A 13,064-nucleotide genomic window follows, 5' to 3' on the forward strand; every position below is an offset into this window, starting at 1 on the left:
ACTTGGCCCAGATCCTACAAGCAACCTCAACTATCCATGAGGCTTTGAGGATGCTAAAAATCACTCTAAATCAGAGCCACTCACTGAGGGCAAAGACAGATAGGGTACGTCTACACTACAGCGCTAATGCGAACTAACTTAGTTCGAATTAGTTAATTCGAACTAAGCTAATTCGAACTAACGGATCTAGACTAAAAAACTAGTTCAAATTAGCGTTTTGCTAATTCGAACTAGCATGTCCACATTAAGTGGACCCTGAACCGGGCTTAAGGATGGCCGGAAGCAGTGCCGGCAGGGCATCAGAGGAGGACTTAGAGCATGGAGATGCTGTCTCAGGCTAGCTGAGGGCTGCGCTTAAAGGGTCCCGACCCCCACCCCGGACAGACAGTTTTCAGGGGTGCCTCGCTTGCAAAGCAGTCCTGGCTTGGAGTGCCCGGAGTACCCACACTGGGCACATCACACCACTCGGCCATCAGCCCGGCTGCACTTGCCGCAGGCTGCCATCTGGGGAGAGGGGGCAATTGGGGGGCTGCAGGAGAGCTTCCACCTCCAGAAGCCCGCAGAGTCAGCCCAGTCCTCCCCCTCGGGGGCTCATACCCCATTCCTCCCTCACCTCCTTCCACTTCCCCTTCCCTAGCCCCTTTTCTTGATGTACAAAATAAAGGACAATTGTGTTCAAAAATGGAATCTGTCTTTATTGAACAAAACTGGGGGAGACTGGGAAAAGGAGGTGGGAGAGGGGAAGAGAGAGGGTGGGAGAGGGGAGGGCAACTAAAATGATCAGGGGTTGGGAACAGGTCCCATATGAAGAGAGGCTAAAGAGACTGGGACTTTTCAGCTTAGAAAAGAGGAGATGGAGGGGGGACAGGATAGAGGTCTCTAAAAGCAGGGTTGGGGTGGAGAGGGTGCATACAGAAAAGTTCTTCATTAGTGCCCATAAAGAAGCACTACAGGACACCAAAGGAAATGAATGGGTAGCAGGCTTCAAACTAGTAACAGAAAGTTGTTCTTCACAAAGCAAAGAGTCAACCTGTGGAACTCCTTGCTGCAGGAGGCTGTGAAGGCTACAACTAGAACAGAGTTTAAAGGGAAGTGAGATCAAGTCATGGAGGCTGGGTCCATGGAGTGGTATTAGCCAGGGGGTAGGAGTGGTGTCCCTGCCCAAGGTTTGTGGAAGGCTGGAGAGGGATGGCACGAGACAAATGGCTTGGTCACTGTCTTCGGTCTATCCCCTCCAGGGTCCCTAGGGTTGGCCGCTGTCGGCAGACAGGCTACTGGGCTAGATGGACCTTTGGTCTGACCCAGTACGGCCATTGTAAGCTCAGGGCTCAGGGTCGGGGGTCTCAGTGGACCACCTTGATTTTCATGCACACCTGCTCCTGGGTGGCCAGGCTGGCAGCTCTCCTGCCCTAGCCGGCCACTTTCCTGTGCCTAGTGCGGAGATCGTGGACAAGGTCCACGATGTCCGCACTAGCCCAGGCGGGTGCCCGCCTCTTGCGGTCCCGGGCAAGCTCCCGGGAGCCGCCAGCCTGGTCCCGGGAAGAGGGGGAGGTCTGGGGGGTATCGGGTGGGTGGCTCAATCCGTGCCAGGTGCAGGGTCTGCTAGCTGGGTGCTGGCAGGCTTGCACGTGGCACGGGCACCGTAGCCAGCCCGTGCCCCTTTAAGGGGTCCGAGGCCGGGAGGGGGGCAGACGAGTGTCCCTGGTGTTGGGCAGAGTGGCCACCAGGGGAAGCTGGGGAGGGCTAGCCTCCCACTAGTTCGAATTAAGGGTCTACACAGCCCTTAATTCGAACTAGTAAGTTCGAACTAGGCTTAATCCTCGTAAAATGAGGTTTTCCTAGTTCGAACTAAGCGCTCCGCTAGTTCGAATTAAATTCGAACTAGCGGAGCGCTAGTGTAGCGCCTATGAAAGTTAGTTCAAACTAACGTCCGTTAGTTCGAACTAACTTTGTAGTGTAGACATACCCATATTTACACATTGCTATCCTCTGAGTTGCAAAGGCTAACTCTCACTGGTGCTTAAATACCGTTGACAATCTGTGCCTAAGTTAATTACAAAGCTTAAGCCCAGTGTTAAAGCAATGGAAGCAAGCCTCATTGAAAGAAATCCATAGGATTTAGGCTCTAAAGGACCAGATGCACAAAGGTACGTAGGCACCTAAATCCAATATTTAGGTATAACTGACTTTCTCAGAAAAACTGCTCCTCAGCCACCTAACCCCACAGGTTCATATGATCACTAGGTATCAAGATTTCTGCTGCTAGGCATGTGCAAATCTGCTTAAGGCCAGCTGGTGCTCCACAGCTATTCGGCGGCTTGGCATATGAGTGCAAGCCAGAGGCCAGCTGCACTGAATCAGGAGTATCAAACAGTGTGCATCCACACTTATCTCATCAGTGCAACGCATAGAGGCATGGTTCAGAGCACATCTACAAGCTCAGGCTCTGCACAAAAGACAGACATGGTGGCTGTGTCTTATTCCTGATTTTAAGAGGAATAAAGGACCTTTCAGAAAAGGCTTTATTTTCCGAACGATCCCGTCTAGATTGGCGCTTTTCTCTGGCAAAGCCCCGAGCCGGAAAAAAGCGGCAGCCATGTTTATACAAATGAAGCGGGGGATATTTAAATCCCCCGCTTCATTTGCAATTCCAACTTGTCTCATCTGCATCCCTTTTCCGGAAAAGGGGTGCAGTGTAAACACAGCCGGTGTGTGTAGGCATACACTGAGACCTAATAGCCTAGGGGCTAAGATACTAGGCTGTGGGAAACTGAGGTGTGAATTCTCACTCTATCTGATCTAGAACAGGAAGTTGCATGCAGGTGTTTCACATCTCAGTGAATGTCCTAACCATCAAGCTATTCCAGGACAGGTATCTCTTTGACTCTGTTGTTTGGCTTTGTAAAAATAATTAAATATTCATTGGGCCCATGAGAGCGAGAAATTAGCATAGTCTCCTGTGATACCCAGGTTCTAGTCCCTGCTCCAATAAATACTTTATTGTTTAAACAAAGTGGAACAGCATTGAGAATATTAAAAGATACACGACCCCAGCAATTACATGGGAGGTCGTACTCCTAAATTCAAGTCTCTGCATAAAGCAAAGTGGGGATTTGAAGCTAGGTATCTCACTTCCTGCATCAGTGTGCTAACAACCACTGGGATAATAGGAGAGCACTTTATCCAGCTATATTTTCAACAGGGCCCAATTTGGAGGGTACACTGGCATTTGAGAGGAGTTGTTATAGAAAGACCCTTAAAATAGGATGGATGCAGAAGGTCACCAACGAGGAATTATACAGGAAGATACAGCCAAAAGAGAACCTACTGTAGAAGATTAATACAACGGAAGTTACAGCTATTTGGGCATATCTGCAGAATGAACAATGAGCAAAAAGTTAAGACCCTGGTATTTGGCATAATGGATTGTCTGAATAGGAGAGGCAGACCCCACAGAGAATGGGTAGATGGTATAATAGTTTGGTCTACAGAAACTAAGCCACTCCTCACTGGACAGGAAAAGATGGAAGGAAATGGTGAGGGAGGCATTGGACACCAACGGGCATTGAGCCCATGGTTGATGATGATGATGATCTGGGTTCTTCTACTGGCTTGGGCTCCATGAGCAAAACAGATGGGGGAGGGGGAGGGAGAGGGGGAGAGTCATACCATCTAGGCTGAAGTATGATGAACTGAAATGCTCAGAGGTGTCAGGATTTGGGTGGCTGTGCACACACCCCATACCAGAAATTCTGATACCTAAGGGACTTTTAGGTTTCTGGAGACTGAATGCTAGTGAATCCTTAACACTGGACTCAGATATCTTATGATTTGCCTCACCCTCTGCTTTTGGGGATGATCCAGTGGAATCATTACATGGCATCTCACTCAACCGTTCCTAGCTCAGGGAGGAAACGTGATGCGCTGCAGTGGTCTGCAATGGGGATCTGCTGTGGTATTTGTGAGTGCAATCACAGCTGACTTTGCGCACCTTCTCATATCTCAGTGGTTCCAATGGATCTGGGAGTGAAATCAAGAGCAGAGTGCTCATTGCTAATGATGGGCTGTCAAGGCTGTTCCCCACTCTTGTACTTCGAGTGCAGAAGATGGGGGGCCCGCAAAGAGCTCAAAGGGGCGGGGACCTTTGCCTCTATAGGCACTGGTTACAAAAAACTTCGCCCCAGAATCACAATACACAGATTTGGGGGGATTGCTGCCACCATCAAGTGATTTTATCCCTAAAAACCAGGAGTGAACACTTGAAACTTCTCCCTCCCCCTCCTCCCCTCGCCTGCCGGGTTATCCCAAGTTCTTTTGCCCTAAAGGAGCTTGGAAAAAGAAAAGAGAAAACAAGCTGCAGTTTCTCATAGCTGACCTCAGTCTGAGGCCGACAGACATACCTCCTGTACCTTCCAGGACAGAAGAATCAAATCATCCCCTTAAAAAAAGAGATTTTTATTGCAAAACAAAAGATAAACTTGATAAAGCATGCTTTGTTGGTAGATATTACAGAGCAACTAAGGAAAACAAATTAAAACACAGTTTCTCTCACCCACACAAAGAAAGCAGGCAAGGAATCTTATTCAATTCAAATTTCATCCCTCTATCTCGATTGGTTCTCCCGGCCCCCTAGCCAACACTTTTGCTAGCTACCTGAGTTTTAACCCCTTAGTCACCGGGTGCTGCTCAGCACTCCTCCTGTCCATTACATGGGCAGTGCATCATCAGCACCACTGACCAAAATCGAGCCCAGACAGTAGAGTCAATGTGTGTGCTCATCATTCACAGAGAATGAGTAAGGGCATGAGGCACAGTTTGTGAACCCTGCAATGTGGGACATAGTTTCCTAATGGGCGAGTCCCTGGAAGGGGCTACGATATACACTGCTAAAGCTATTACAGAAGTATAAATTAAAAAGGCAACAAAACTGTCGACAACAGACCATAGTTCTCATAAAATGTAAATTTTTTAAATTAACAGAGATTGCCTATCTCCTAGTACTGTAATGGACCTTGAAAGGTCATCAAGTCCAGTCCCCTACTTTCACAGCAGGACCAAGTACCATCCCTAACAAATTTTTGCCCCCAATCCCCTCCACAAGGATCAAACTCTCAACTCTGGGTTTAGCAGGCCAATGCTCAAACCACTGAGCTATTCCTTCCTGAGTAAGCAACAAGGACTTCAACCCTGATGATACAGTAAGAGGGAACTGAGGATGCATTCCCCTGCATAGCCTTTTATAACCTCACAGGGATACATGGTGACATGAGATGGCCATTAGGGTTGCTGAAAAATGGATGCACATGTGCAACTGCCTTTGGAATTCATATAGTGACTATCACTCGAAGACTAATGTTTTAGCATCTTTGACTCTTTTAGCTTTTGACTCTTGAACCTTTCTGTGAGCTGTACACTCATTTAAAGCTATGTGGGGTAGGGGTTCAAATGAGGTCCATTTGAACCTTCCGGGTGGAGTTGCAGAAATCTGAACAAAGACTTCTAAAGGTTTACAACATGCATACATTTTCTGAACATTTCATACTTGTTTATTTACAGATGCATTGTTCAGAAGCTGAAGGCAGGCATCCAATGCTCTTGATGGACTGGGTTTTAGACTTTGAGAAAGGAAGGCTATAGCTTGGTGCCTTGCCTTTGAGTTTGTCTCACAGCCATGGCTTATTTCCCAAACTCAGATCAGGGCTGCTCAACACAGCTGTGATGCAGACAATTTGGTCCCTAATACAGCACAAAATTACACACATACTTAATTCAAGCATGCCGGTCATCCCACTGAGTTCAAAACTATAACTCACAGGCTTAAAAATTAAGCACCTGCATGCACCTTTGCAGGACTGGGTCTCAAATGGAGTGTAATACATAGAAATAGTATATCTTCACTTAGTGCTGCTGCTAGTTGAAAAATGGAGTGAAAATGCCTAGAAAAGTTGGAGCATATAATTGCTTCCTTTCTTTCCCACAATTCCAGCAAATCCCTTGTTTTGTATTATATTCCTACAAATTAGGTTGGTACAGGAGAACATAACAGAAAGGAATTTACTCTTTTGACTCTTCCAAAAGAAACCAGATAGCCTGTTTACATAAAAGACAGCTCAAATTATTTGTTTTTGATACAATGAGGTAATCGATAGAGAAGATTTTAGCAACAAATACAGTTTACCATAACTACTAAGAAAACAACTGGTGACAAATCATATTTATACCCCAAGGCTACATCTACACTGGCATGATTTTCCGCAAATGCTTTTAACGGAAAAGTTTTCCGTTAAAAGCATTTTTGGACAAGCACGTCTAGATTGGCAGGATGCTTTTCCGCAAAAGCACTTTTTGCAGAAAAGCGTCCATGGCCAATCTAGACGCACTTTTCCACAAAAATCCCCCGATCGCCATTTTCACGATCGGGGCTTTTTTGCGGAAAAGAAATCTCTGCTGTCTACACTGGCCCTTTTGCGGGAAAGTCTTTCGGAAAAAGACTTTTGCCCGAATGGGAGCAGCATAGTTTTTCCGCAAAAGCACTGACAATTTTACATGAAATCATCAGTGCTTTTGCGGAAATTCAAGCGGCCAGCGTAGACCGCTGGCAAGTTTTTCCGCAAAAGCAGATGATTTTGCGGAAAAACTTGCCAGTCTAGACACAGCCCAACTTTTTAGAGCTTTTTCCTTTTACTGGCTGGCTGGAGGATAGCCATACCTACACACTACAAATCAATATAGAAAAAAGCTTGGCAGACTTTCAATTTATGATTATATTCACACATTCTAGAGTCATTTCTTCACACTGACTAATGAATCTACATACTGTCTATAGTAAACTACTGGGTAATTTATAATGTTTAGAAATGTTTATACTACTCTAAAGAATAAAAAATAGTAACGTAGATAGTAATATTATGCAGTTACAGTAGACTTCCAATAATCCAGCACCTTTTGGACCTAGGTGGTGCCGAATTACCAGATTTGCTGGAGAATTGGGAGGTCCGGTACAGCTGCAGGGCTTAACCGCTGGCCAGGACACAATCTCCCTCCCTCTCCTTTCCTCTTCGAGTCTCCTCTGTGCTATAAACTGATCCTCATCCCTCTCCCCTCCCCTTTCTCCTTCGCTGAAGCAAAACACTCTTCTCCATACTGTAACAGGATCCCACTCCCCGCCCCAACCTTATGCTCCATAAGGTTACAGCCAGCACGTCTCCCACTCTCCCTCCCCCAACCTTATGATCTTTCTGGTTACAGGCAGCACGTGTGCTGAGCAGCAGGCTTTTTAATCAGCTGGTCAGGAGAGCTTGGCATTTTGATGCCGGAGTATCGGGAGTGCCGAACAGTTGGATGCCGGACTATCGGAGTTTTACTGTAGTTTGTAGGCATTATGCTGCTACATATTGAAAGAACATTGGACCAATTTCCATTAACTGCAATAAAGCTACTCTGGATATAATACCAGTGTAAATGAGATCTGGATTATTCCACTTAGGTTAATATTGTATAAAACTGAACGTGAAAACTTCTAGAAATGACCAAAACAGAACCTCATTTTTCTTTTTCTATTTCCTTTTTTAAAGCCCTACTTTGAAGTAGGAATAAGAGCCTCCGGAAAAGGGTGCTTTTTCCGGAGGATCGGGGCCAGTGTAGATGCTCTTTTCCGGCTTTTTTAAAAGCCGGAAAAAAGCGGCGGACATTTTTATTTAAATGCCGCGGGGGATATTTAAATCCCCCGCGGATTTCCCTACGACGACTGGTGAAATTTACATGCCCCTTCCGGAAAAGGGGCCAGTGTAGACGTAGCCCAGCTGGAGCTGGGACTGCCTGTGATGCTATTTTTAGTACCGAGGTCCTACGGGGACTGGGACTGCAGTACTAAAAATAGCATCTCAGGCTGCTTCTGCTCCAGTCCCAGCACACAGTCCCATCCCGGTGAGCTGGGGGTGGGGCTGTGGGAGCTTTTGGGGCCAGGACCATGGTACTAAAAATAGCCCCAGCTCTAGCCCGCGCAAACTACTTTCCATGTCGAAGGTGGAAAGTTAGGGAAGGGGTAGGAGGAGAACCAAGAGGAAGGTGAGGGTGAGGGGAGGAAGGGGCTTATGCTAAGGGGAGAGGAGGGAGCCAGGGTAGGAGAAGAAAGGGGCAGGGTGGAAGAGAGACAAATATAAGGGGGCCAAGAGGAGAAAATGAGGAAAAGGGCAGGAGGAGGGAGGGGGGGAAAGTTGTCAATGGGGATGTGAGAAGGGAGGGGACAGGGTGATGCTGGGAGAGGAGAGGGGAGGGACAGTGAGGAGAAGAGGAGAGAGGAAGAGTGGGTGCCAGGAGAAGAGGGGTTGAAAGGAGGGGTGGGCATGAGGAAGGTGGGGGATGAAGCAAGTCATGTGTGAGGGCACAGAGGCGCATGAGGAGAACTGGGCAGTGGGTGATGAGGGGGTGAGCACCATGGAGAAAGAAGGCAAGGAGGGGTGGGGAGGGGAGCGAGGGAAGGGGAGGCACCAGGAAGGTGCAGGTGCCAGGGGACTGTGGGGATGAAGCAGAAGGGCAGACATGTGGAGAGGAGGGATGGGCACCAGAGAACAGAGAAAGGGCAGGCAGGTGGGTAGAAGGAGGTGTTAGGAGAAGTTATAGGGAGAGGTATCTACAGATGATCAGAGTGGGTCTAGAGGAGGAGTGGGCACAGGGGGAAGGGAAGGGCTGGTGCAGGGGAAGGGGGCAGGTCCCGGGAGGGCTGAGGGGAGTGCGAAGGGCAAGAGTCAGGACAGCAGAGGAAGGTGAGCGGTGGTGGGGGAGGCAGCAGCAAGCACCACTGGAGCAAATGGGGTGAGGGAAGGGTAGGAGACAGGGCACAGAGGGAAAGGGGAGTGGTTTATAAGATATTTATTAATAACTTGGGTGCCACAGTGGCACACATCTGAACAAGCACACCTGACCTCAATACTGGTGCACAAAACAAAACTCACTTCACTCATGGGTGGAAAATCTTAGAGGGAACACTGAACATTAGTATACCTTAAGCACAAATTTTATAGCACTTACATTGCCTAAACTGGCCAATGATATTTTTATATATCTCTGATCACTTGGGCTAAGCTTTGCATAACCCAGCACATAGTCAACCTATGGAACTTGTTGCCAAGGGATGTTGTGAAAACCAAAAGTACAGGTGTGTTAAAAAATGAATTACGTAAGTTCCCGGGGGATAGTTCCATCAGTGGATTTTATCCAAGACAGTCAAGGATGTAACCCCCTGTCCTACGTGTCTCTACACTTCTGATGCCAGAAACTGGGACTGAATGAGAGATAGATCACTCAGTAGCATCCCAGTTCTGTTCATTCCCTCTGAAGCACCTGGCACTGGCCACTGTTGGAAGACAAGATATTAGGCTAGATGGGCCATTGGTCTAACCCAACATGGCCATTTTAATATTATTTCCTTGCATTCACTGAAGTTAGTTTTGACTTGAGCAAATAGGTAAACTATCAAGATCAAGACAGATGAATGCTTTACCACAGCAACAGAAAGGTAGTTACTCTCACAAGCCTGTACAGGAAAGTCCCAAAGGATGAGGTCAAGACATCTGATTGTTATAGCCTAGTACAAAGCTAGGAGGTAACTTCTTGTCCTTTGGTACCTGAAATAATGTGTTTCGAGATAGGCAACACACCATGGTATCAGAAAAACAAGCTGGAAAGCTTATTGGTTAAATCTCGTTTCATATAATGTACATAGTATTGTTTTTTACATGTGGACAGGTAGGGTATTAATGTATGGCTTTGGGAGTGTAATTTGTGGATTACCACTTTTATTATATAAATGTAAACGTTACATGAGAAAGTTTCCCATAGACTCTTATCATATAGAACCTGTTTCTTTTACTGTATTATCATTGGCTTATAGCAATTAAACTGGCTGACCTGGTTTATTTGGTCTGGTAGCACTTTATAGACTAACAAAACATATAGATGGTATTATGAGCTTTCGTTATATCTCCAGTCATCTGAAGAAGTGGGCTGTACCCACGAAAGCTCATAATACCATCTATATGTTTTGTTAGTAAAAAAAGTGGTACCAGACCTTTTGTTGTTGTTTAAGATTATAATGTACAAACTAACTTGGCTGAAGCTTCTAGTTTATTTGGGCTCTTGAGTATATTACATAACAAACATGTGGTCAAGCAACTGACTATGCATTACTAAAACCTCTTCTGTTATCAGTTTGAGGAGAAAGGAGGAGCAACTCATTACTCCATGTATCAAATATATAGATTAAGGCCCTCGTTCTCCTATTTGCACAGCACTAGCTTGTCATCAGTTGGCAGACATCACCTTATGGATCCAGATGCAGAATAAGGGCTTATGCGTTTTCAAATAAACCTAAAGCCTAATCAAAATCTTGTCACTGTTTTCTTTTTAAATATAGTAAATCCCTAATGAATTAAGTTTTATATGCTGTAGTCACAGAACAGCTAGCTGGACAAGGGAACCTGCTGATTATAAATATGCAATAATATAATAGTGCAAATACCTGTAGAAGTGTCCTGTGTAATCATACATCATTGCCAAAATATGAGCCCTGGTCTGCACTAGTGAGTTATTTCAAATAACTCCCCTTATTTCTAAATAACAAGTAGAGCATCCACACTACCAAGCACATTATTTCAAGATAACTGTTTGGTTATTTTGAAAGTATAACATCTGCTTGTCATGTCATATTTCAAAATAGTGTTAGCTATGTCTAGATTATACTGTGTTTTCAAAAGAGAATATGAAAATTCCACAGGAATATGCATATCTTCATCCGATCTCACTTTTGAAAGCAGAGCTTTCGAAAGTGAAAGTAGTCTGGACACTTTTTTTGGGAAAAAAACCCCTTTTTCAAAAAAAAACGCTCTTCCTTAAAAAATGAGGTTTATGTGGGCTTTTTTTCGAAAAAGGGTTTTTTCCCAAAAAACCTGTGGCCAGACTATTTTTGCTTTCAAAAACTGCTGAGGCCTCCAAATACGTGGTGCTGAGACTTCCTAGTGGACCACAAGTTGAATATGAGTCAACAGTGTGATGCTGTTGCAAAAAAAGCAAATATGATTCTAGGTTGTATCAACAGGTGTGTTGTAAGCAAAACTCGTGAAGTCATTCTGCCGCTCTACTCTGCACTAGTTAGGCCTCAGCTGGAGTACTGTGTCCAGTTCTGGGCGCCACATTTCAAGAAAGATGTGGAGAAATTGGAAAGGGTACAGAGAAGAGCGACAAGAATGATTAAAGGTCTAGAGAACATGACCTATGAAGCCAGGCTTCATGAACTGGGCTTGTTTAGTTTGGAAAAAAGAAGATTAAGGGGGGACATGATAGCGGTTTTCAAATATCTAAAAGGGTGTCATAAGGAGGAAGGCGAAAATTTGTTCCTCTTGGTTTCTGAGGACAGGACAAGGAGTAATGGGCTTAAAGTGCAGCAGGGGAGGTTTAGATTGGACATTAGGAAAAAATTCCTAACTGTCAGGGTGGTCAAATATTGGAATAAATTGCCAAGGGAGGTGGTGGAATCTCCCTCTCTGGAGATAATTAAGAACAGGTTAGATAGACATCTGTCAGGGATGGTGTAGACGGAGCTTGATCCTGCCTTGAGGGCGGGGGGCTGGACTCGATGACCTCTCGAGGTCCCTTCCAGTCCTATTATTCTATGATTCTATGATTCCTGGGCAGTTGAAGCCTTCCGAGTTTCCTGAGGCAGACGCCAGTCCAAGCCTCATCCCTCACTGGTGGCCTTGGCTGAAACTGTCCCTTGGGCCCGCCTGGATGAGCACAGCCCCCTGATGTGCTCTCTGTATGGCAGTGGTACTCAGCCTCTGCCCCCCACCCTGGCAGAAAAGTCTTCCCCTTGCTCTCAAATGTTGTGGAGCACACAGCAGGCTGCCATCATATAGGGGATGTCTCAAGTGCTGAGGTCCAGGTGGGTGATGAAACTCCTGAACCTCCCCTTCAAGTGGTGGAAGGAACACTCGACCACCATGTGGCACCTGCTGAGCCTGGCACTGAACTGTTCTTCAGTGAGGTCCAGGCTGTCCATGTAGGACTTCATGAGCCAGGGAATCAAGGGGTAAGCTGTGTTGACCAGGATGCACATAGGCATGTCCATGTCCCCAGTCCTGATGGCACAATTGGGGAAAAAAGTGCCAGCATTCATCTTCTGGAATTGGCTTGAGCTCCAGAATATGTGCGCATCATGGACCTTCTCTGACCACCCAACATAAATGTCCATGAACCATCCCCTGTGGTCCATTATGGCCTGCAACACCATGAAGAAGTATCCCTTTTTGTTGATAAGCCCTGATGCACAGTGGTTGGAGGCCAGGATTTGGATGTGGGCTGTTTCTGCCCCCACAATTGGGATAAGCGGTGACAAAGCCAGCGACAATGCGGTTGATGTTCCCTAGGGGTGATGACCCTCCATAGCTGGATAGTGTTGATGGTCTTTACTACCTGTATAAGCACGGCCCCGACTGTGGATTTCCCCACACCAAATTGGTTCCCCACAGATTGGTAGCTGTCAGGCGTGGCAAGTTTCCAGAGGGCAATGGCGATACACTTCTGGAGGGGGATGGCGGGTCTGATCTGGGTGTCCTGTCATCTGAGGGAAGGGGGGAGCCATTCACAGAGCTCTAGGAAGGTGGCTTTCCACATGCAAAAGTCCTGGAGCCACATCATCCCATGACTGCAGGATGATGAGGTCTCACCCATTGGAACTGGAAGTGGCATTCCACGGTGTGCAGCGAATGTTGGACCATTTTCTGCATCAGGAGCACCAGGGCCTGGGTGAAGAAGTTCTCTCCCCTTCCCCCCATCCAGGCTGTTTGTCATGGCCCTAAATCAGCACATGGGCAGTGTGGAACAATTGCGCCATGGGTGCAGCACAAGACCTGTGAGCCTGGCACTGCTGTGCAGCAGCTCCGGCTCCATGTAGTCAGTGCTGTGGTGTCCACAAGGGCAACTAGAGCACACAGCATGAGTTTGATGTCCCACAAGAGGGTAGGCAGTGAAGTAGAGCAGTGTGAGATGCGACCAAAGAGAGAAGCCCC

At 46.5% G+C, this 13,064-nt stretch overlaps 1 protein-coding gene across 1 annotated transcript in view; it reads right to left on the minus strand.

The window, feature by feature from the left end:
• Positions 1-13,064, minus strand: part of KCNIP4 (potassium voltage-gated channel interacting protein 4) — a 104,314-nt gene that overhangs the window by 16,353 nt on the left and 74,897 nt on the right. The window lies entirely within an intron of this gene.

This window comes from Pelodiscus sinensis, chromosome 4, assembly GCF_052426305.1.
Source record: "Pelodiscus sinensis isolate ZL-2025 chromosome 4, ASM5242630v1, whole genome shotgun sequence".
NCBI classification, from domain to species: domain Eukaryota; kingdom Metazoa; phylum Chordata; order Testudines; family Trionychidae; genus Pelodiscus; species Pelodiscus sinensis.